We start from the raw sequence: 25,327 nt of genomic DNA, 5'->3' as shown, positions 1-25,327 counted from the left end.
ATTTTCCAAGATAGCATGCAACTTCGACAGCATCCTGTTTTTTCAGACACTACCGTGAGAGAGTCCAGTTCCATCCCCACAACATCACTGGCCTTTCGGATGAGTTTGTTGATTCTGTTGGTGTCTGCTACCCTCACCCTGCTGCCCCAGCACGCAACAACAAACATGATAGTTCTACTTTGGCATTAGACACGCGGAAAGTTTGCTGATATTAAGTGCATCGTTTATGGGAGCTGCTGTCTGCAGTAAAAGAGCTGCTGAGTTTTCTACACAAAAAAAACCTGAGGTATGGACATGGAACCGGTGCTTGCAGACACTTTTAATGGCACCCTGATTACCCAGAAAGCTCTGCGCGGCAATGTTCGCTGAAGCACCGATCGAATGCGCAGGCGTCAGAGTTGCGGCTGTCCTCGAATATCGCGCATGCGCTCAGTACATAAAAGGCCTCTCGCGAAATCGGCTCCAGGTAAGAGATATTCCCCGGTTGTGGTGCGGACTTTCAACACCGAACTCGGGACAATTGCTGTGAGCTCCGGACACCGTGAGCCGCAATCCCGGGACAGTCCTGCTCTCTTCCCTCTCTCTCAGACCCACGATCCGTACACGGGCCCCGGGGAGCTTCCGGCTGATGAGGGAATGGGAACCGATGGATCTGTCAGACAGAGCTGAGCTCCAGCTGTCTAAATGTAAGGATTGGGAACTCGGAGAAAGGGAACAAAATCTTTTACATCAGCAGTTGAGAAAATCACCTTTGTTCTACTTCCAATGATAAACAAGAGAAAATCTGCAGATATTGAAAATCCAAGCAGCACACACAAAATCCTGGAGGAATTCAGCATTAGTACTCTTTTCCATAGATGCTGCCTGGCCTGCTGAGTTCTCCAGCATTTTGTGTGTGTTGCTTGTTCTACCTCCTCTTGTTCTGGACCTTTCTACCCGTGAGAACATGTTTTGACCCATTCTCTCTCGGTACATAATGATATCAGATGCCTTTGTCCTATGCAACAAGTAGCTTTCACATCACGAATGTGCCAGACTCCAATGAGACAGACTACTGCCCTTCCCTTCATATTCATCGGCTGTCAGTCACCTGGGGGAGGGTTCAGGGGAAATATTTATGTACCATACAGAAACTGGTATTACCTGTGTGTATTGTGACAATGCAAAAGTTGCTGGTGAATTTGCAAGTGGGTGGAACTGGAGTGATATTTGGAAATCTGACTTTTTAAAACATCATTTAGCAAGCCAATCAGATATGTGTGGTGTGCAAAAGGTCTGGTGAGAAAATCCTTCATCACCCTCTACAGGCCTGCTACATAGGTTGTGTGAGAGTGCAGATGAACTTGATCAAAGCCAGAGGAAATCTTATTAACAGTGATTTGCTAGCTGTTAAAATAAATACCCCTCTATTTAAAATTCAGTCTGCACATGTTGCTATCACTGGGTAAAAATTGCACAGCACAAGATTTTTTGGCACACCAGTCATTACAAATTTGAGGGGACATTGGTGGTAAGGTGGGGAGACCTCCAGTGTCCCTGATGCCCTCACCTACAAGATGTGCATCCAGCTGCAGCTTGTAACCTTGCACGTTAGGGAGTTGGAACTCGAAATGGATGAACTCCAGATCATTTGGGAGTTGAAGGGGGTGATAGATATGACATGAAGAGAGGTGAGTTAGACCCAGAGTGCAGGACACAGGAAACTGGGTGAGAGTCAGGAAGGGGAATGAGGTTAAATAGCCATTGCAGAGTACTCTTGTTGCTGTCCCGCACAACAACAGGTGGACCACTTTAGAAACTGTCGGGAGGCACTACCTGGCAGAGGGAATTCAAAGGGCTGATAGTGGAAAATGATAGTATAATGTGAAAAAGACTAAGGAGCTGGTGGTAGACCTGAGGAGAGCTAAGGTACCGGTGACTCCTGTGTCCATCCAGGGGGTCAGTGTGGACATGGTGGAGGATTTCAAATACCTGGGGGTGCGAATTGACAATAAACTGGACTGGTCAAAGAACACTGAGACTGTCTGCAAGAAGGGTCAGAGCCATCTCTATTTCCTGAGGAGACTGAGGTCATTTAACATCTGCCGGACGATGCTGAGGATGTTCTACGAGTTTGTGGTGGCCAGTGCGATCATGTTTGCTGTTGTGTGCTGGGGCAGCAGGCTGAGGGTAGCAGACACCAGCAGAATCAACAAACTCATTCGTAAGGCCAGTGATGTTGTGGGGATGGAACTGGACTCTCTCATGGTGGTGTCTGAAAAGAGGATGCTGTCTAAGTTGCATGCCATCTTGGTCAATGTTTCCCATCCACTACATAATGTACTGGGTGGGCACAGGAGTACATTCAGCCAGAGACTCATTCCACCGAGATGCAGCACAGAGCGTCATAGGAAGTCATTCCTGCCTGTGGCAATCAAACTTTACAACTCCTCCCTTGGAGGGTCAGACACCCTGAGACAATAGGCTGGTCCTAGACTTATTTCCTGACATAGTTTACATATTACTATTTAACTATTTATGGTTCTATTACTATTTATTATTTATGGTGCAACTATCACGAAAACCAATTTACCCCGGGATCAATAAAGTATGACTATGACTAATATCCTAGTGGTAAGGCTTGCTTTTGCTAGTGTTTGGGGGGGGGGGCGCGGTGGTGGGTGGCTGGTTGAACTAAAGTTGCACGGGGAATGGGAGCCAGAATGACAGAACAGAGAGTGGAGAGGGTGAATTGAATCGAATTGACTTTATTATTTATATCTTTCATATACCTGAGGAGTAAAAATCTTTACGTTTTGTCTCTGTCTGAATGTGCAATGTGCAATTTGTAGTAATTTGTACTAAGTCGTTTGTAGATAGGACAGTCAATATAACATGGAAATGCAGTTGTATCAGCATGAATTAATACCAGTTTCCCCTTCCAATCAAGTTTGGCCAGCTTCTCTGTCAAAGAATCATGGGGAAGTTCAGTACAGAAACAGGCCATTTGTCCCGTCTAGACAATGCTGAAAACATTTAAGCTGTCTGATGCAATGAGCTGCACTGGGACCATAGCCGTCCATACCCTACCATCCAGGTACCTATCCAAACTTCTCTTAAACGGTGAAATCGAGCTCACGTGCACCACTTGTGCTGGCTTCTCATTCCATACTCTCACATTCAATTCAGGGAAGAGGTTTTCCACATGTTCCCATTAAATTTTCGTTAGATGGGCCACTTACCCCTGACCTCTGGTTGTCATCCCACCCGACATCAGTGGAAAAAGCTGCTTGCTTGTACCCTATTGATACCTTCCTAATTTTATATACTTCCAAAACATCCTCAAAGCAATGTATAATTTCCTTAGTTATGCCTAGAGCCTTTTTTAGGTGTATAAGATGATGAGGGGCATTGATCGTGTGGATAGCCAGAGGTTTTTCTCCCAGGGCTGAAATGGCTAACAGCAGAGGGCATGGATTTAAGGTGCTTGGAAATAGATACCGAGGGGATGTCATGGGTATGTTTTATTACACAGAGAGTGATGGGTGCGTGGAATTCACTGCCAGCGGTGGTGGTCGAGGCAGATACAATAGGGTCTTTTAACAGTCTCTGAGATAGGTACATGGAGCTTAGAAAAATAGAGAGCTATGCGCTAGGGAAATTCTAGACAGTTTCTCGAGTAAGTCACATGGTTGGAACAACATTGTGGGCTGAATGGCCTGGAATATGCTGTAGATTTCTATGTTCTATGTTGAACAGCGAAATCACTTTGGCTCTCCTACAATCCTCTGATAACTCCCTCATCACTAAGGATGATTTAATTATTTCTTCTCGGGCCCTGTCAATTTCTGCACTTGCCTCCGGTAGGGTCCTAGGTCCTTGTCATGCCCTGGAGATTTATCCACCCTAATCTGCCTCAGCATAGCAAGCATCTCCTCTTCTTTAATCTGTGCAGGGTCCACGATTTTAATGCCGCTCTTCCACACTCCCATAGACCCTGTGTCCATCTCCTAAGTAAACAGAGAAGAAAAAAAATGTTTAAGATCTCCCCCACCTGCTTTGCTTCCACACGTGGATTGCCATTCCGGTCTTCCAGAGGACCAACTTTGTGCCTTGTAATCCTTTTGCTCTCAATCTATCTGTAGAATCCCTGAGGGTTATCCTTCATCTTTTCTGCAAGGGCAATCTCATGCCTTCTTTTAGCCATCCTAATTGATATCTTACTTGTTCTCTTGCATTTCTTATACTCCATAAGAATCTACCTGCCTATCCCTGTTATGCAACTCCATTTTGTGCTTCACCAGGGTCTCAATACCTCTTGAAAACCAAGACATACAGTTTCTAACTTTACGTTTTATTCTAACAAGCACATACCCGCATTGTACTCTCAAAATTTCACTTTGAAGGCCTCCCATTTACCAAGCACACTTTTGCCATAAAGCAGCCTGTCCCAGTCCACAGTTGCCAGATCCTAGTGTCATAATTCCAGGTGTTGATCCATGCCCTGAACACATCGGCCTTTCCTACGCTGCTCCCTGTATTGAAATGTACAGGATTGAGCATATTCACTGCACCATGCTCACCTTTTTCATTCCTGACTTTGTCTGAGGACTGAACAACATCTGTCTCCACAACCCCTCCACTATCTGTTCTGTCATTCAGGCTCCCATTCCCCCTGCAACTTTAGTTTAACCCCCCCCCCACCCCCACCTCCCACCATGCAGCTCTATCACCCCTTTGGCTGTCATCTCCCAGATCAATAAAAAGGAGGTGCATACCAGGTACAGGCGATAGGAACAAATAGAAACACAGGAAATTCAAGTGAACACTTATGAAAGAAATAAAAGGCATGAGGTTGCCCCAGCAGACAAGGTGAAGGAGAATCCTCAGGGATTCTGCAGATATGTTAAGAGCAAAAAGATTGCAAGGGACAAAATTAATCCTCTGGAAGATCAAAATGGTAACCCATATGAGGAGACAAAATAGATGGGGGAGATTTTTTTTCGCAGCCGTATTTACTCAGGAGGTGGATACAGAGTCTACAGAAGTGAGGCAAAGCAGCATCAACTTCATGGACCCTGTACAGATTACAGAGGTGGAGGTGTTTGCTGTCTCAAGGCAAATTACCATGGATAAATCCCCAGCGCCTGACAAGTTATTCCCTGGGACCCTGCGGAAGACAAGTGCAGAAATTGTCAGGGCCCAAGCACAGATATTTAGATCATCCTCAGTGACAGGTGAGGTACTGGAGGATTGAAGGACAGCCAATGTTGTTCCACTGTTCAAGAAAGACTCTGAAAATAAACGAGGAAATTCTATGTTGGTGAGCTTGACATCAGTAGTGTGAAAGTTATTGGAACATATGTGCAGGAACCGGATATATAAGTATTTGGATAGATGTCGACTGATTAAGGATAGACAGCATGGGTTTGTGCACATTAGGTCATGTCTCACCAATCTAATAGAGTCTCTCGAGGAAGTTATCAGGAAAGTGGATGAAGGCAAGGCAGTGGATGTTGTCTACATGGACTTCAGCAAGGCACTTGACAAAATCTCATATGGGAGGTTAGAAAGAAGGTTCAGTCACTCAGCATTCAAGATGAGATAGTAAATTGGATGAGACCCTGTCTTTGGGAGAAGCCAGACTGTGGTAGCAGATGGTTGCCTCTCTGACTGGAGGCCTGTGACTAGTGGTGTGTCACAGGGATCAGTGCCGGATCTGTTGTTGTTTGTTATCTATATCAGTAATCTGGATGATAACATGGTTAGCTGGATCAGCAAATTTGTGGATGAAACCAAGACTAGGCGTGTAGTGCGAAGAATACTATCATGGCTTGCAATGTGATCTGAACCCGCTGGAAAAATGGGTAGAGAAATGGAAAATGGAAGTTCACGCAGACAAGTGTGAGGTGTTGCACTTTGGTAGAACCTACCAGGGTAGATCTTACACAGTGACTGGTAGGGCACTGAGATGTGTTGTTGAAGAAAGGGATCTGGGAATACAGGTCTATAATTCACTGAAAGTGGTGTCACAGTTCAATAGGAATGGAAAGAATGATTTTGGCATATTGCCCTTTAAAACCAAAGTATTGAGTACAGGAGATGGATGTTATGTTGATGTTGTACAAGACATTGGTGAGGCCTAATTTGGAGTATTGTGTGCAGGTTTGATCAGCAATCTGCAGGAAAGATGTAAAAGAGGTTGAAAGAGTTCAGAGAAAACTCACAAGGATGTTGCCAGGTCTGGAGAACTTGGGTCATAAAGAAAGATTGAACATGTCAGGACTTTATTACTTGGAACGTAGAAGATTGAGGGGAGATTTGATGGAGTTATAACACAATTATGAGGGGTATAGATAGGGTAAATGCAAGCTGGCTTTTTCCACTGAGATTGGGTGGGACTACAACCAGAGGCCATGGGTTAGGGGTGAAAGGTGAAACGTTAAGGGGAACAAGAGGGGAAACATCTTCACACAGACGGTTAACCAGGTGTGGAATGAGCAGCCAGCACAAGTGGTGCATGCAAGCTCAATTTCAACACTTAAGAGGTTTGTATGGGTACCTGGATGGTACGGGTATGGGTGTAGAAAGTTTAAATAGTTCAGCAAAAACTAGATGGGCCAAAGGGCCTGTTTCTGTGTTGTACTTTTCTATGACTGTGACAAGAACCTTAAATTATACCAATATTCACTCTAATTCCTTTTAACGGCTGTGCAGACCAACCATACATCTGAGTAGGAGATATTTATATGGCGTTAAAACTGCGGCACTTTAAATTAACAGTACATAAAAGAAAATCTCAGCTGCACGTCAACAAAGGCTATTTGTGTGAGAGTGTTTCAGTTACTGTGGGGCCAGGCACCCATGCAGCCTCAGTGGGAAGAGGGAATATTACCAATGGAGACAGTCAGACTGAGCCAGGTCACAGATTGGAGATGGCAGAAATGCCCCATTCTCATAGAGACAGGAAGAGCATCAGAGAATTTGATGATCATTCCAGATACCAGCACTGTGCCCAGTTAGAAGATGATTTCTCTCTCCAAATTGGGTTGAACTTCACTGTAACAGTGTGATGTCAGATCACACCTTGACAAATCAAGTGATCTCATCTGAAATGTTGTCCTTCACCCATTGATGGATTTTGTAAATCTCTTTACAGGTTAGACATGACACGGAATGTGGGAATCTCGAACGCAGTACGCCAGTTTTGCTGTTTCTGTCTAGGTACTGAAGAAGTGGAGCAAGGGATTCAACCGACCATCCTTCCTGCTCAGACTGTGGGGAGGGATTCACTTGGATCATCTGACTGACTGGCACACCTGTCATTTTACAGAGCGGAGAGGCCGTTCACCTGCTCAGACTGTGGGAATGGATTCACTCAGTCACCTCAACTGAAGGTACATCAGCAAGTTCACACTGGGACAAGGCCATTCATCTGTTCTGTGTGTGAGAAGGGATTCAGTTGGTCTTCCCACCTGTGGACACACCAGTCAGTTCACACTGGGCAGAGGCTGTTCATCTGCTGAATTTGTGGGGAAGGATTCACTCGGTCATCTGACCTAATGGCTCACAAGCGAGTCCACACCGGGGAGGGGCCATTCACCTGCTCGGACTGTAGGAAAGGATTCTCTAAATCATCTAAGTTGAAGGTACATCAGCGAGTTCACACTGGAGAGAGGCCGTTCACCTGCTCAGACTGTGGGAAAGGATTCACTCAGTCATCTCAGCTACTGAGACACCAGTCAGTTCACACTGCAGAGAGGGATTTCACCTGCTCAGATTGTGGGAAGAGATTCCCTCACTCTTCCACCCTACAGAGACACCAGCGAGTTCACACTGGGGAGAGGCCGTTCATCTGCTCAGTCTGTGGGAAGAGATTCTCTCGGTCATCCCACCTACAGAGTCATCAGCGAGTTCACACTGGGGAGAAGCCGTTCACCTGCTCAGACTGTGGGAAGGGATTCACTCGATCATCCAACCTACAGATACACCAGCGAGTTCACACTGGGGAGAGACCATTCACCTGCTCAGACTGTGGGAAGGGATTCTATCAATCATCTACCCTACAGAGACATCACCGAGTTCACACTGGGGAGAAGCCGTTCACCTGCTCAGACTGTGGAAAGGGATTCACTGAATCATCCACCCTATTGGCACACCAGTCAGTTCACACTGGGGAGTGGCGGTTCTCCTGCTCAGAATGTGGGAAAGGATTCAGTCAGTCTTCCAAACTACTGGCACACCAGTCAGTTCACACCAGGGAGTGGCCATTCACCTGCTGTGAATGTGGGAAGGGATTCACTCGGTCATCCAAATTACTGGCACACCAGCGAGTTCACACTGGGGAGAGGCCGTTCACCTGCTGTGAATGTGAGAAGGAATTCGCACGGCCATCTGATCTACAGATACACCAGCGAGTTCACACCAGGGAGAGGCCATTCGCCTGCTGTGAATGTGGGAAAGCATTCACACGATCATCTCATCTACTGAGACACCAGCGAGTTCACCCTGGGTAGAGGCCAATCACCTGCTCAGACTTTGGGAAGAGATTCTCTTAGCCATCTTCTCCAAATGTGCATCATTCAGTTCACACTGGGGAGAGGTGGTTCACCTGTGAATGTGGGAAGGGATTCACTCAGTCATCTAACCTTGTGGCACACTACCGGGTTCACACTGGGGAGAAAGTTTCAATAAGCTGCATGCTGGGTATTTGTCCATCACCGTTGCTGAATGCAATTTTGAGAGTGACTGTTGGTGCTGAACTCTGTAATTATTGCTGCTGGTCACCACACCCAGTTCTGCACCCTGGTCACTGGGCATGGGAGGAGTTTCTTCTGCTGCATATTCACCTTTAATGGGACTGGAGTTTAATAATCCGGATCTGAGACAAATAAATCAGTTCTATTTTGAACTCTGTCTCCGGTACTTAGTAAATTTATAACATACCTACTGTACAGTAGAGAGTCAACTCAGGCCAGCTGGACCCTGCCAGTGATTCAGTTCCACGACAGTCCTTTTAAATCCTGCCCTGTTGTTCATCTCTCGCTCTCCCTGTGGTGATGGGTTCCAAACAGTCACCACTCTGTGGGTGAAGAGGTTTCCCTTGAATTTTCTGCAGACTGAAGAAGTCGAGCTGACTGCAGATCTGCCTGAGATGTTCTTCCCGCTGAAATCTCTGGACTGAGGAAGAATAACACTGGTAGTTAACCTTCTTAATTACGACTCATTTCCACATTATGGGTCATTTTCCCTGCTTCTAAAGGGTTGTTAGAAAACACCACTGTCCTCTAAAGACTGAAAGCAGAATGGGAAACCATCAGTTGGACATTCAACAGAGCAGGGTCAGAAACCAGAGGCAGGTCTGCACAGGGCAGAGTTTGGGGCTCTGGACAATGGTCGGGGTAAGAACGTATGATGAGGAGAAGGGAATCAGCAGTGGGGCGTGGCAACGAATGACAGAGTAGCAACATTTGGAAGCTGATTGACAGAGAAAATCTTTCGTTTGTCTGACGGATGACACAAATAATACCTGTGGTGAGGTGCTCCACTGGTCAATGTGTGTGTTGGGAATGGTTTTATCTATTGAGCGAGTTGTTCCTGCTTGTTTATCCTGTCATATTATATCTGGATGGTTATTATGGATTGTCCTATCTGAAATAATGTGTTGATTATCATATAATTTGTAAGATTTTGACTAAAACTGGATCAGGCTTGAATTTATGGTGCCTTTATGAAGTGATGGAGGGCATTCATGAGTAGGTACTTTAAAGCAAGAATTTGGTGAGTGATATTTGCCACTTGATTGTACCTTTGTAAGTAATCAGATTGAGTTAAACTGCTGCAGGATCCTGCAATGTGTTGGATTGTGTCTGGTTTCTCTTAGCATTTTCTGCACTTACTGTCTTGCTTGTTTGTATTTCATGTATTTTCAATTTTTCTTCCTTTTGTTAACCACATTGTCCTGTATTTCTGCAAGGACCCCCTCTGTTTCTGGGAAGAGGTCTCCAACTCTCAGTCAGGTGCTCGATGCTTCCTTGTCACCGTCTCGTCTGCTCAGATTATTGGGATGTCTCCCATGGAGGGTCATGTTCATTCCACTGGTTAATGTTTTCTTCCATAGTGATGATTCATTTCTCTGAGTTGGTCTCTCATTAAAATTTTCTGGTCTGAATTTCTTATCACGATTGCATATACACACATGGAGCGTTGAATCCTGTTCATTTTTGATGGAAATATATACCTAGAAGTTTTATCTGACTGTTGTGTGATTTTTGTTTTCATGTGTGTTTTTTCTCTTCCTCCTTCTGTCCAAGGTAGTGTTAATCTAAGTGGGTTGAGTTTAAATAGTCTTTTCTAAAGTTGTCATTTCAGTTCTTATTTATCTTTGTAAATTTTACTGATTGAAATGGGACCAAGATATTTTCATTAAAAAAGTCAGTGTCGGTATTGGTGAAACTGTTTATTGCTTTTGTTGTATTTGTCAACTATTCAGCTCTGCTTGGCAGGTTTTTTTTCAGCCTTGAACTAAATTTTGTCAAAGGTTTTCTCGATTTTGCACTACTTTCTATTGTATTTGCTTGCTGATTTTCCAGATATGTGGGTATCAGGAGTCCCAAAGAAGGGTCTTGGCCCGAAATGTTGATTTCCATGCATAGATGCTGCCTGACATGCTGAGCTCCTCCAGCACTTTGTGTGTAGTTCTCTAGATTTCTAGCATCTGCAGATCCTCTTGTTTCACAGATACTTGTATGTTTCTTGAAATAACAAGCCGGTAGTTGGGTTGCGTGGCTCTGTTGGTAAAATATTAAATAAAATCATTAGAAAGGGGTGGCAAAGGGCTGGAAGGTGTAGAATCTCTGTGGGTACAATTAAGGAAGAGCAAATGTAAAAATAAAAAAAATCCCTGATGGGAATTGTATCGAGACGTCCAAACAGTAGTGAGTATGTGGTCCACAAATTACAATGGGAGATAGAAAATGCATGCCAAAAGGGCAATGTTACAATAGTCATGGGGGATTGTCATGCAGGTGATTAGGAAAATTAGGATGGTGTTGGTCTCGAGGAGGAATTCCTAGAATGCTTACAAGAAGTTTTTTTTAGAGCAGCTCATGGTTGAGCCCAGTTGGGGATCACCTATTCTGGACTGGGTGTTGTAATGAACCGGAATTAACTAGGTCACTTAAGATCGAATATCCCTTAGGGGCAAGTGATCTTAATATGATCCAATTCACCCTGACGTTAGAGAAGGAGAGGCTGAAGTTGGATGTGGAATAAAGAGAATTTGAGAGCAAGAGAGAAGAATTGGTCAAAATTTAATTTGAAAAGAACATGGGTAGGGATGAAAACAGAGCAGCGATGGCTGGAATTTTTGGAAGGAATTCGGAAGGCACAGGATATATAAATCACAAAGAGGAAGTAGTATTCTAAAGGTGACAAAACCGTGGCTGATAAAAGAAATCAAAGGCAACATAAAGACCAAAGAGAGGGCATAGAGCAAAAATTACTAGGAAGTTAGAGGATTAGATTAGATTATGAGGACGCTCAGTCCTCATTTATTGTTATTTAGAACTGCATCCATGCATTAAGAAATGATACAATGTTCCTCCGGAGTGATACCACAAAAAAAACAGGACAAACCAAAGACTAACACTGACAAGACCACATAATTATAACATATAGTTACAGCAGTGCAAAGCAATACCATAATTTGATAAAGAACAGACCATGGGAATGGTAAAAAAAAACAGATGCAAAGTTCCCATCGACTCCCAATAGTCCTGATAGCAGGCGGCAGAAGTGAGGAACTCTCTCTGTCATAAACCTCCAGGCACCGACAACTGTTGATGCATTGGAAGCATCCGACCCCAGCCGACTCTGAGTCCGTCCAAAAAATTCGAGCCTCCAACGAGCCCTTCAACACCGAGCATCGAGCACCATCTCTGCCGAGCACCTCGACCCCATCCCGGCCGCCAAGCGGCAAGCAAAGCCGAGGACTCCGGAGATTCAGGACCACACAGTAACAGCGGCAGCAAAAAAGGCATCTCAGAAGTTTCTCCAGATGTTCCTCCGTTCTCTCACGTCTATCTCCATCAAATCAGAATTGTGCACGGCACCCTACTTGACAGATTACAGATATCATTCAGCGGATTGCTGCCATCTTCTCCTCCAAGATTGGGAAGCTTTTAAAAACCAACAGGATGCAACTAAAATAATTAAGAAGGAAAAGATGGAATACATAGGTGAGCTAACCAGTAATGTTAAAGAGGATACCAAATTTTCCTTCAGGTACATGCAGTGTAAAAGAGAGGTGAAAGTGGATATCGGACCACTGAAAAATGATGCTGGATGCAAGATCATCCAGCAAGTTGCTCCATCTACTTGCCTTTTCCCCATAACCCTTGATTCCCTTACTCTGTAATAACCTATCTGACTCGATCAGGTTCATGAGGGACTCTTGCTGTCAGATTCTGCAGTTCTTGCGGCTGTTCATCGCACCCAGGACTGAACCCTGGTCACTGAGCATTGGAGGAGCCTGTTCTGCTGTTATAAGCTTTAAACTAGACCGGTGATTAACATCGTGGATCTGTGAAAGATAAATCAGTTCTGTGTCAAATCCCGTGTCACAAGTACTTACTCTCTCTACCAAACTCACAATGTAAACTAGAGAGGCCACTCAGTCCATCTGGTCCCTGCCCATGTTTCTGTTCCATATTTTAAAATCCATCTCCGACGTTCCTCTCTCTCTCTCCCTGTGATGATGAGTTGGAACTAGTCACCACTCCGTCGGAGAAGAGATTTCCCTTTAATTTTATAGAATCATAGAAATCTGCAGCACATTACAGGCTGTTCAGCCCACAATGTTGTGCCACACCATGTAACCTGCTCTGGAAACCGCCTAGAATTACCCTCACAGATGGCCCTCTATTTTTCTAAGCTCCACGTACCTATCTAAGCTCTTAAAAGACTCAGTCGTATCCGCCTCCACTACCGCCACTGGCCGTGCATTGCATACACCCACCACTGTTTATGTAAAAGCATTACCTTTGACAACTCTCTTGCAACTACTTCCAAACACCTTAACGCTATGCCCCCTTGTGTTAGCCATTTCAGTCGTGGGGAAAAAAGCCTCTGGCTATTCCATGACCAATATCTCTCATCATCATCTGTATGGATTTCCTGCATGACTTTCTCTAGCTTGAATATGACGATGAGCTCACTGTGGTTTTGACATTCCCCAGGGCTCCGGACTAAGGTGGTTAAACTTCTTCCCTGCTCTTTTGAACGCTTTGTGTCATTTTCACTCATTTCAAAGGACTGTGCCTCAGACAACTGGATTGTTGCAATGCGCCTCTAAAGTCTGACAGCAGACTAGTGAGTGAATCTTCGATGGAGCAGAGTCAGAAACCAAAGAAGCACCAGCCTGAGTCAGGGCTTTGGGACTCCAGAGAGATATGGGGTCGAGAGTTTACGAGGAGGAGGAGGAAGAGGAATCAGGCCCGCAGGATGTTCCTACAGATGAAAGATCAGAAACATAGGGAAACTGATTGAAAAAAATGCAAAACACTGGAGGAAATCAGCAGATCAGGCAGCAAATGTGGAGAGGAATATGTAGACAACCTTTAGGCCGAGCCCCTTCAGCATGCCTAGACTGTATACTCTGCTTAGTTACTGTCTGAACTGCAGAGCTCTTCCTGCGTTTTGTGTGTGTGCGTCTCTGTATTTCCAGCAACTGCAGCTGTGTTTTATATCTGCCTTAGTAAGAGGATTGTACATACAGTTTGATATTGTGTGTATTGTTTATGGGAGCCGCTTTCTGCGCTAAAACAGCTGCTGAGGTTTCTATATACACAAAAAAAACTGAGGTCTGGACATGGAACCGGTGGTTGCAGAAACTATTAATGGCACCTTGATTCCGCAGATAGACCTGCGCTAAAAATTCCGCCGGCGCTGAAGCACCGCTCAAATGCGCAGGCGTAAAGGTTGATTAGATTTGCAATATCACGCATGCGCGCAGTACACAAAACCCTCCGGATCACGGCTGCAGCATCGGACGCAGGTAAGCGAGCATCTCGGGACGATAATTTTCAACACCGACTGAGGGACAATTGTTGTGACCTGCGGGCGCCGTGGCCCACAATCCCGGGACAGTCCTGCTCTCTTCCCTCTCTCTCAGCCCCAGCATCCGTACACGGGCCCCGGGGAGCTTCCGGCTGATGAGGGAATGGGAACCGATGGGTCTCTCAGACAGAGCTGAGCTCCAGCTGTCTAAATGCAAGGATTGGGAACTCGGAGAAAGGGAACAAAATCTTTTACATCAGCAGTTGAGAAAATCACCTTTGTTCTAATTCCAATGACAAACAAGAGAAAATCTGCAGAAATCCAAGCAACACGCAGAAATTACTGGAGGAACTCAGCATTAGTACTATTTTTCATAAATGCTGCCTGGCCTGCTGAGTTCCTCCAGCATTTTGTGTGTGTTGCCTGTTCCACCTCCTCTTGTTCTGGACCTTTCTACCCGTGAGGACATGTTTTGCCCCATTCTCTCTGGGTACATAATGATATCAAACACTTTTGCCCTGGACAACAAGTAGCTTTCACATCACAAATGTGCCAGACTCCAATGAGACAGACGACTGCCCTTCCCTTCTTATTCATTGGCATTGCCATCAATGAGTTCACCACCATCAGTCACCTGGGGGAGGGTTCAGGGGAAATATTTATGTACAATACAGAAGCTGGTGTTACCTGTGTGTATTGTGACAATGCAAAAGTTGCTGGAGAATTTACAAGTGGGAGGAAGTGGAGTGATATTTGGAAATCTGACTTTTTAAAGCATCATTTAGCAAGAAAATCACATATAGGTGGTGTGCAAAAGCTCTGGTTAGAAAATCCTTCATTACCTGCTATAGGCCTGCTACATAGGTTGTGTGAGAGTGCAGATGAACGTGATCAAACCCAGAGGAGATTGAAGTTCTTATCTCCAGTGATTTGCTTGCTGTTGAAATGAATACCTCTGTATATAAAATACAGTTTATACATGTTGTTGTCACTGGGCAAGAATTGTGCAGCACAAGATTTTTGCACACACTGGTCATTGCAAATTAGAGGGGACATTGGTGGGAAGGAGGGGAGACCTCCAGTGTCCCTGATACCCTCACATACCTGACTCCCTGTAAATCTGCACGTTAGGAAGTTGGAGCTGGAAATGGATGAATTCCGGATCATTCGGGAGTCGGAGGGGGTGATAGATATGACATGAAGAGAGGTGAGTTACACCCAAGATGCAGGACACAGGAAACTGGGTGATGGTCAGGAAGGGGAATGAGATTAAATAGCCATCGCTGAGTACTCTTGTGGCCAACCCCCACAACAACAGGTAGACCATGTTAGAAACTGTTGGCAGGGAATTAGCTGGCACAGGAAAGTCAAAGGGCTGATAGGGGATTCCTTAGTTTGGGGAACAGAACTAGAAGGGGACTAATATCCTAGTGGTCATGCTTGCTAGTGCTAGTGGATGTTAAACTAAAGTTGCAGGGTGGATGGGAGCCAGAATGCCAGAACAGATAGTGGGGTCATTGAATTGAATTACATCCTTCATGTACATGTGGAGTAGAAATCTTTATGTTCCGTCTCCATCTAAATGTGCAATTTATAGTAAATAGTATTTAAAACAGGACAGTCAGTATAATATAGAAATACAATTGTATCAGCATGAATTAATCTGCCTGATGGCCTGGTGGAAGGAGCTGTCCCAGAGCCTGTTGATCCTGACTTTCATGCTGTGGTACCGTTTCCCAGATGGTAGAAGCTGGAACAGTTTGTGGCTGGGGTGACTCGGGTCTTCAGTGATCCTTCAGGCCCTTTTTACACACCTGTCACTGTAAATGTCCTGAATAGTGGAAAATTCACATCTACAGATGTGCTCGGCTGTCTGCACCACTCTCTGCAGAGTCCTGCGATTGAGGGAAGTACAGTTTCCATACCAGGCAGTGATGCAGCCAGTCAGGATGCTCTCAATTGTGTCCCTGTTGAAAGTTCTTAGGATTTGGGGGCACATTCCAAACTTCTTCAACCATCTGAGGTGAAAGAGGTACTGTTGTGCTTTTTTCACCACAGAGAGAGTATGTACGGACCACGTGAGATCCTTGGTGATGTGGATGCTGAGGAACTCAAAGCTGTTTACCCTCTCATCCCCAGATGCATCGATGTCAATGAGGGTTAGCCTGTCTCCATTCCTTCTGTAATCCACAACCAGCTCCTTTTACTCTGTGACATTGAGGAAGTGGTTGTTTGCTTGACACCAGTCAGATGTTGTTCAGACTTCAGACAAAGTCAGCAATCAAAAGGTTGCGCATGGTGTGGTGAATGTGCTGACCTGTGTTTATCAAATGCAAGAAGCATCGTAGGAAAGCCAGATGAGCTCAGTGCATTGAATGGTGATATTGTTACCATTACTGGGAGTTAGTTGCACCCAACAGTCTGAGGGATTGAGAGGAACACATTTACAGAGAGATCACAGACTATGCCAAGAAACAAAGTTTGTTAACTTTCCATATATTGACTGGGAGACTCCCATACTGTAAAAGGACTAGATGGGGTAGAGTTTGTCAAATGTGCCCTCAGTTAATGGAATTCCTGACATGGACGTGTGCAATAAGCTGTTAGGAAATGATCCAGGGCTAGTGACAGAAATTAGTGTATGGGAACACTTTGTATCTAGATATGGAAAAAGAAAGATCCGGACCATGGGTTGAGATTCTAAATTGGAGAAAGGTCAATGTTGATGGTATCAGGAAGGATCTAACAACAGTGGATTGGGACAGGCTGTTTTCTGGCAAAGGAGTACTTGGTAAGTGGGAGGCCTTCAGAAGTTAATTTTTGAGGGTGTAGAGTTTGTATGTGCCTGCCAAAATAGAAGTTGAAAAGTAACTGGTGCAGGGAACCTTGCTTTTCCAGAGATATTGAGGCCCCGGATATCTTGTTCCTCTAAGTGCCTCACGCTGCTGGGTGCAACCAAGACTCATTAATGACTACAATATCATAATTCCACGCCTGAGCTCATCCGTTTTCTTTTTTTTTTGTTGTCTTCTGTTGGTTTCTGAAAGCTTTCCAATAGTTGTTATGCTATGATTTCCCTTCTCTTTGGCTTTTATATTGGCTATGGTTTCTCACTTCAGCTATGGTTGTGTCCTCCTGCCTTTCCAATGCTTCCACTTTGGGATGTATCGATCACTCAGCTCCCGAATTGCTCCCAGAAACTCCAGCCATTGCTGCTCCTTTGTCATTCCCAACAGTTTTCCCTACCAATGAAGTTTGGCCAGCTTTTCTACAATAGAAACAGGAAGAAGTTCGGTACAGAAACATGTCATTAGGCCCATCTAGTAAATGCTGAAAAACCTTTTAAGCTGACAAATGCAAAGACCTGCACCAGGACCAAAGCCCTCCCTACCCCTACCATCCAGGTACCTATCCAAACTTCTCTTTAATGGTGAAATCGAGCTGGCATGAACCACTTGTGCTGGCATCTCATTCCACACTCTCTCAACCATTTCAGTGAAGAGTTTTTCCACAGGTTCCCATTAAATTTTCGTTATATGTGGGAGGCAATTACCCATGACCTTTGCTTATAGTCCCACCCAACCTCAGTGGAAAAAGCTGCTTGCATTTACCCTATCTATACCCTCATAATTGTGTATACTTCAAACAAATCTTCAAAGCAATGTATGATTTCCTTGTTTATGTTTAGAGCCTATTTTAGGTGTATAAGATGAGGGGCATTGATCATATGGATAGCCAGAGGTTTTTTCCCAGAGCTGAAATGGCTAACACGAGGGGACACAGGTGCTTGAAAATAGGTACCAAGGGGAAGTCAGGGGTAAGTTTTTGACAGAATACCTTGTGTGTGGATCGCACTGCCAGCAGTGGTGGTGGAAGCGGATATAATAGGGTCTTTTTAGAGCCTCTTAGATAGGTACATGGAGCTTAGGAAATTAGAGGGCTATGTGCTAGGGGAAATTCTAGGCAGTTTCTGGAGGAGGTATCATGATTGGCACAACACTGGGCCGAAGGGCCTGTAATGTGCTGTAGGTTTCTATGTTCTCCGTTAAACAGCAGAACAACATCGACTGTTCTTTTCAATCCTCTGGTACCTCCCCCTGTCGCTAAGGATGACTTATTTATCTCCGCTAGGGACCCAACAACTTCTGCAATTACCTCCCGTAGCGTCTGAGGGAGCACCCTGTCATGTCCTGGAGATTTATCTACCCTAATCTGTCTCAGGATAGCAAACATCTCCTCTTCTTTAATCTGCACAGGGTCCACGATTTTAATGCCGCTTTCTAACACTTCCATGGACCCTGTCCATCTCCTGAGTAAATAGAGATGAAAAAAAAATTAAGATCTTCCCGATCTGCTTTGTTTCCACACATGAATTGCAATTCTGGTCTTCTGGAGGACCAACTTTGCCCCTTGCAATCCTTTTGCTCTTAATCTGTCCATTAGGATAATGCTTCATCTTCTCTGCGAGGGCAACCTCATGCCTTCTTTTAACCATCTTGATTTATTTCTCATGTGTTCTCTTGCATTTTTTACACTCCATAAGAAGCTACCTGCCTATCCCTGTTCTGCAACTCCATTTTGTGCTTCACCAGGGTCTCAATATCTCTTGAAATCCAAGGTTCCCTACAATTTCTATCTTTACCTTTTATTCTGACAAACACATACCCGCTTTGTACTCTCAAAATTTTGCTTTAAAGGTCTCAATTTACCAAGCACACCTTTGCCATAAAGGAGCCTGTCCCAGTCCACAGTTGCCAGATCCTAGTGTCAAAATTCCAGGTGTTGATCCATGCCCTGAACACATCCGCCTTTCCTGCGCTGCTCCCTGTATTGAAATATACAGGGCTCAGCATATTCACTGCACCATGCTCAACTTTTTCATTCCTGACTTTGTCAGAGTGCTGAACAATATTTGTCTCCACAACCCCTCCACTATCTGTTCTGTTATTCAGGCTCCCATTCCCCCTGCAACTTCAATTTAACCCCCTTACCCCCACCTCCCACCATGCAGCTCTATCACCCCTTTGGCTGTCATCTCCCAGATCAATAAAAAGGAGGTGCATACCAGGTACAGGCGATAGGAACAAATGGGGTACTTATGAAGTACAGGAAATTCAAGTGAACACTTATGAAAGAAATAAAAGAAGGCATGAGGTTGCCCCAGCTGACAAGGTGAAGGAGAATCCTCAGGGATTCTGCAGATATGTTAAGAGCAAAAAGATTGCAGGGGAAAAATTAGTCCTCTGGAAGATCAGAATGGTAACCCATACGAGGACACAAAATATATGGGGGAGATTTTACTGTATTTACTCTAGAGAGGGACACAGTCGTTAGAAGTGAGGCAAAGCAGGACCCTTTGTGGACCCTGTACAGATTACAGAGGTGGAGGTGTTTGCTGTCTGAAGGCAAATTAGCATGGAATCTCAGGGCCTGAGAATTTGTTCCCTGGGACCTACTGGAAGACAAGTGCAGAAATTGTCGGGGCCCATTCACAGATATTTAAATCATCCTTAGTGACAGGAGAGGTACTGGCAGATTGGAGGGCAACCAATTTTGTTCCGTTGTTCAAGAAATGCTCTAAAAATAAACTAGGAAGTTACACACTGGTGAGCCTGACATCAGTAGTGGGAAACTTATTGGAACATATGTGCAGGAACCAGATATGTTAGTATTTGGATAGATGTGGACTGATTAAGGATAGGCAGCATGGCTTTGTGCACAGTTGGTCATGTCCAGCCAACCTTATTGAGTCTCTCAAGGAAGTTGTCAGGAAAGTGGGTGAAAGTAATGCGGTGGATGTTGTCTACATGGACTTTAGCAAAGCACTTGACAAAGTCTCATATGGGAGGTTGGTCAAGAAGGTTCAGTCCCTCAGCATTCAAGATGAGATAGTAAATTGGATGAGACACTGGCTTTGAGAGATGCCAGAGTGTGGTAGCAGATGGTTGCCTCTCTGACTGGAACCCTGTGAGTTGTGGTGTGTCACAGGGATCAGTGCTGGATCTGTTGTTGGTTGTCATCTATATCAGTAATCTGGATGATAGTGTAGTTAGCTGGATCAGCAAATTTATGGATGGCACCAAGATTGGTGGTGTAGTGGACAGTGAGGAAGACTATCATGGCTTGCAGTGTGATCTGGACCAGCTGGAAAAATGGTTTGAGAAATGGAGAATGGAATTTCATAGAGACAATTGCGAGGTGTTGCATTTTGGTACGACCTTGATTTTACACAGTGAATGGGAGGGCAGTGAGGAGTACTGTAGAAGAAACAGATCTGGGAATACAGGTCAATAATTCACTGAAAGTGGTATCACAGTTAAATAGGGACAGAAAGAAAGATCTTGGCACGTTGGCCTTCATAAACCAAAGTACTGAGTACAGGAGACGGATGTTTTATTCACGTTGTACGAGACATTTGTGAGGCCTAATTTGGAGTATTGTTGCAGTTTTGGTCACCTACCTACAGGAAAGATGCAAAAGAGGTTTGGAGAGTTCAGAGAAAATTCACAAGGATGTTGCATTGGGTTCCTTGGGTTATAAGGAAAGATTGAACAGCTCAGGACTTTATATCCTTGGAATGTAGAAGATTGAGGAGAGATTTGATTGTGATAGAGGGACGTAGATACGGTAAATGCAAGCTGACTTTCTCCACTGAGATTGGGTGGGACTACAACCAGAGGCCATGGGTTAAGGGTGAAAGATGAAACGTTAAGGGGAACATGAGGGGAAACTTCTTCACACAGACGGTCATCCGGGTGTGGAATGAGCAGCCAGCACAAGTGGTGAATGCAAGCTCAATTTCAACATTTCAGAGCTTCGTATCGGTACCTGGATGGTAGGGGTATGGGAGTAGAAAGCTTGAATAGCTCGGCACCAGCTAGATGGGCCAGACATGTTTCTGTGTTGTTCTTTTCTATGACTGTGAGAAGAATCTTAAATAATACTGATATTCACTCTCAAAGTTGCTGGTGAACACAGCAGGCCAGGCAGCATCTCTAGGAAGAGGTGCAGTCGACGTTTTGGGCTGAGACCCTTCGTCAGGAGAATTCCTCGTGTTTGTGCTGATATTCACTGTAATTCCATTTAACAGCCGTGCAGACCAACCATACATCTCAGTAGGAGATATTTACATGGCGTTAAAACTGTGGCACTTTAAATTAACAGTACATAAAAGAAAATCCCAGCTGCACGTCAACAAAGGCTATTTGTGTGAGAGTGTTTCAGTTACTGGGGCCAGGAACCCATGCAGCTCAGTGGGAACAGGGAATAATACCAATGGAGAGAGTCAAACTGAGCCAGGTCACAGATTGGAGACGGCAGAAATGCCCCATTCTTATAGAGACAGAAAAAGCATCAGAGAGTTTGTTGGTCATCCCAGATACCAGCACTGTGCCCAGTTAGAAGATGATTTCTCTCTCCAACTTTGGTTGAACTTCACTGTAACAGTGTGATGTCAGATCACACCTTGGCAAATCAAATGATCTCTTCTGAAATATTCTCCTACAACCATTGATGGATTCTGTAAATCTTTTTACAGGTTAAAAATAACAAGGAATTTGTCTATGGGAATCTCAAACACAACACGCCAGTTTTGCTGTCTCTGTGCAGATATTTAAGAAGTGGAGCAAGGGATTCACTCGATCATCCTTCCTGCTCAGACCGTGGGGAGGGATTCACTTGATCATCTGACCGACTGACATGCCCGTCATTTTACACAGGGGGGAACCCATTCACCTGCTCAGACAGTGGGAATGGATTCAGTCAGTCATTTGAACTGAAGGTACATGAGCAAGTTCACACTGGGCAAGGCTGTTCATCTGTTCTGTGTGTGAGAAGGGATTCAGTCAGTCTTCCCACCTGTGGACACACCAGTCAGTTCAGACTGGGCAGAGGCTGGTCATCTGCTGAATTTGTGGGGAAGGATTCACTCGGTCATCTGACATAATGGCTGACCAGCGAGTTCACACTGGGGAGAGGCCATTCACCTGCTTAGACTGTGCGAAGACATTCACTCGGTCATCCAACCTACAGAGACACCAGCGAGTTCATACTGGGGAGAAGCCATTCACGTGCCTAGACTGTGGGAAGGGATTCACATCGTCATCTAAACTGAAGGTACATCAGCGAGTTCACACTGGAGAGAGGTCGTTCACCTGCTCAGATTGTGGGAAGGGATTCACTCGATCATCCCACCTACAGAGTCACCAGCAAGTTCACACTGCAGATAAGCCGTTCACCTGTCAGACTGTGGGAAAGGATTCCCTCACTCTTCCACCCAACAGATGAGATGTTAAAGGATAATTTGTCCTGTTAACTTGCTGGAAATTAGATGCTCTCAGGTGATTACGTGGTCTTTGTCAAGTACTATTGAGATTTTAAAGGGTTAATTTGTGCTGATGACATGCAAGAATTTTGATACTAATCACACACATTGTACTTGGGTGGATGACCTTTGCTTCTGCTTTAGGTGCTGAAGTATCTTTGTCTCGTACTATTAGTGTTGCCAGGCACGTGACTGTGGGAGTAGCTAAAAATTGTATCTTGCATACGTGACCGATGTGGTGTAAAACCCTATAAAAAGGGAGGACTGTTCCCCTGTTCAGAGAGCATCGCTTGACAGGGCTCTGCAAGTACTGCGAAGTTTGTTAAGCGATCCTCCAAAAAGCTTGTACTTGCTTAAATAAAGAATCCTGGCTATCCACAGAAGTTGGCGTATTGCATTTGTATCAACTGTGTAAGAATCTCAAGAAAACAAACCGACATGACATGTGGCGACGAGGATGGGATTATAACGTAAACGGAGCTCCTAGGCGGAATGAATAAGTGATCAGTTGTGTGACGGTGACGTGAGACGGATGGGCCCACAAGGTAAGATTTACCTTGATCTCTCTCATTAACCTATCACTCAGTCGACCCCCCGTCCCATAGAGCTCTGTAGTGATGGAATCCCTGGGATACCTTACGCACTAGTACGCTGACGGATTCGTCTCAGGAAGGTTCGAGTCCCCCGGAGTTCGGAGGTTAGAGTCCTCAGAGCTGCAAGTTTTCGGAAAAGGAGGTGAGAGTCCTCCGATAGTGGGGTTCGAGTCCCCGAAAATAAGGTTAATTACAGTGTCCGTCTCAACCACCCGGCCTCAGACTGGTTGTTAAGACGGGAAGTCCCTCACGCAAAGATCAGGACCCTGAAGTGTGTGTGGAGAGCAAAGACACTGGGCTAGTACATAGAGATAAGTTAAGGAGTTGGCACTTTAAGATTGGGACAGACATTGGATAAGCCGGGTGTCGGAACCCCTTTGTATCGGTTATGTCAGGATAACCCCAAAGATGAGGAACGGTTCAGATGCCTGTCGCCATGCTGAAATTTAAAAATTGAGAAATGAAATTTGCCCAATACAGGGAACTTAGGATGTAAATAAATGTATAAAAGCAGAAGAGGCAATTTGGAAATGTAATACAGGGACTAAATGGAAAACTTTAATATCCACGTGGAGGAAGTAACAAATAAATCAATGCAGACCAGCTGGAAAAATAACACACGTCGGAGAGGGATAAATTCATGTGATCTAAGCCAGGATTCCCCAATTAGTTTTCCACAAGGGCCAAATTATGTCAACCATGCCAAGCCAAGGGCCATAACGTCCAGGATTTTTTCATTGCGCCAGTAAGTTGTTTTATGAGCAGATGTTGCTGCTGCTATTAACATTAATCATTAATTGTTATTATTATTAGTAGTAGTAGTAGTAATATAGCCCTGGGATTCTGAAAGCTTGTGTTGTGGGTCACACAAGAAAAAAATGCACTCTTGAAACAAAATAAGTCCAAAACCAACCATTTAATTATGACTGTAGCTCTCGCAACTGTCAGCTGTCACATTGAGATGGTAGCGGACCCAAATGCAAGACACAGACACTGAAGTACTAGGAACAGGACAAGGATGCAGGACCTGGGCTGAGACATGGACAAGAAACAGGGAAACCGGACAAGGAACTATGAACTAGGAGCCTGGGCTAGGGAGAGCGGGACCACGACTAGAAACTATGGACTAGGAGACAAGGCTTGGACTCCGAGCCAGAGACTGGACAAGGACCCAGAACCTGGGTCTTGCCTCGGGCTCGGACCCCAGTACCAGGCAAGGACATGACATGGCTACCAGACAGGACGTGGCTGGGGTCTTGGCTCTTGACGCTTGGGCCTGGGGTCTTAGCTCTTGAACTTGGAGACAGGCTGGGGTCTAGGCTCCCGAGGCTGCAGGCTGGGGTCTAGGCTCCCGAGGCTGCAGGCTGGGCTATAGGCTCCCGAGGCTGCAGGCTGGGGTCTGGGCTCTCGAGGCTGCAGGCCTGGGTCTTGGGTCCCGCGGCTGCAGGCTGGGGTCTTGGGTCCCGCGGCTGCAGGCAGGGGTCTTGGGTCCCACGGCTGCGGGCTGGGGTCTTGGGTCCCGCGGCTGCAGGCTGGGCTATAGGCTCCCGAGGCTGCAGGCTGGGGTCTGGGCTCTCGAGGCTGCAGGCCTGGGTCTTGGGTCCCGCGGCTGCAGGCTGGGGTCTTGGGTCCCGCGGCTGCAGGCAGGGGTCTTGGGTCCCACGGCTGCGGGCTGGGGTCTTGGGTCCCGCGGCTGCAGGCTGGGGTCTTGGGTCTCGCGGCTGCAGGCAGGGGTCTTGGGTCTCGAGGCTGCAGGCAGGGGTCTTGGGACTTGGAATGTGGAAGCTGATATCTCGGAGGCTGGAGCTTAGAGACAGACTGGGAAATGTACATCAACATGGAGCCGGGAGTTATCCTTCGAAAAGCCAGGACTTATCTTTAACACGACACCAACATGAGAGAAGACAGTACATAGACATAGAGCCGGGATTATACTTAGACATGCTGGGAATCAACCTCTCCACACCAAGGTGGGACAGGACCATCCGTCGGGTAACGGCAGAACTGCTGGACTCACCCAACAGAGACAAAGACAAAACAAGACAGGTCCCCCCATCAGGGCAACGGCAGAACGTCCTGACTTACCCCACGGAGGCGAGCACAAGACAAGACATGACATCCCCCCTGCAGGGTAATGGCAGAACGGCCTGACTTACCCCACGGAGGCGAGGACAAGACAAGACATGACATCCCCCCCGCAGGGCAATGGCAGAACGGTCTGACTTACCCCATGGAGGCGAGGACAAGACAAGACATGACATCACCCCGCAGGGCAATGGCAGAACGGTCTGACTTACTCCACGGAGGCGAGGACACGAAGAGACATGACATCCCCCCCGCAGGGCAACGGCAGAACGGTCTGACTTACCCCATG

The 25,327-nt window shown here is 45.6% G+C and overlaps 1 protein-coding gene and 1 pseudogene across 1 annotated transcript in view; one reads left to right on the top strand and one right to left on the bottom strand.

Moving 5' to 3' along the window:
- The first annotated feature begins 438 nt into the window (after positions 1-438).
- On the top strand, positions 439-22,708 carry LOC140207121 (uncharacterized; annotated as a pseudogene).
- Positions 10,563-25,327, bottom strand: part of LOC140207120 (uncharacterized) — a 44,694-nt gene continuing 29,929 nt past the window's right edge. The window contains exon 3 of the transcript XR_011888501.1: positions 10,563-10,769. The gene's annotated coding sequence lies outside the window, so the exon portion shown is untranslated. The remainder of the gene's footprint in view (positions 10,770-25,327) is intronic.

Source organism: Mobula birostris, chromosome 13 (genome assembly GCF_030028105.1).
Source record: "Mobula birostris isolate sMobBir1 chromosome 13, sMobBir1.hap1, whole genome shotgun sequence".
In the NCBI taxonomy this organism is placed as follows: domain Eukaryota; kingdom Metazoa; phylum Chordata; class Chondrichthyes; order Myliobatiformes; family Myliobatidae; genus Mobula; species Mobula birostris.
This window is presented reverse-complemented; position numbering and strand designations above follow the sequence as displayed.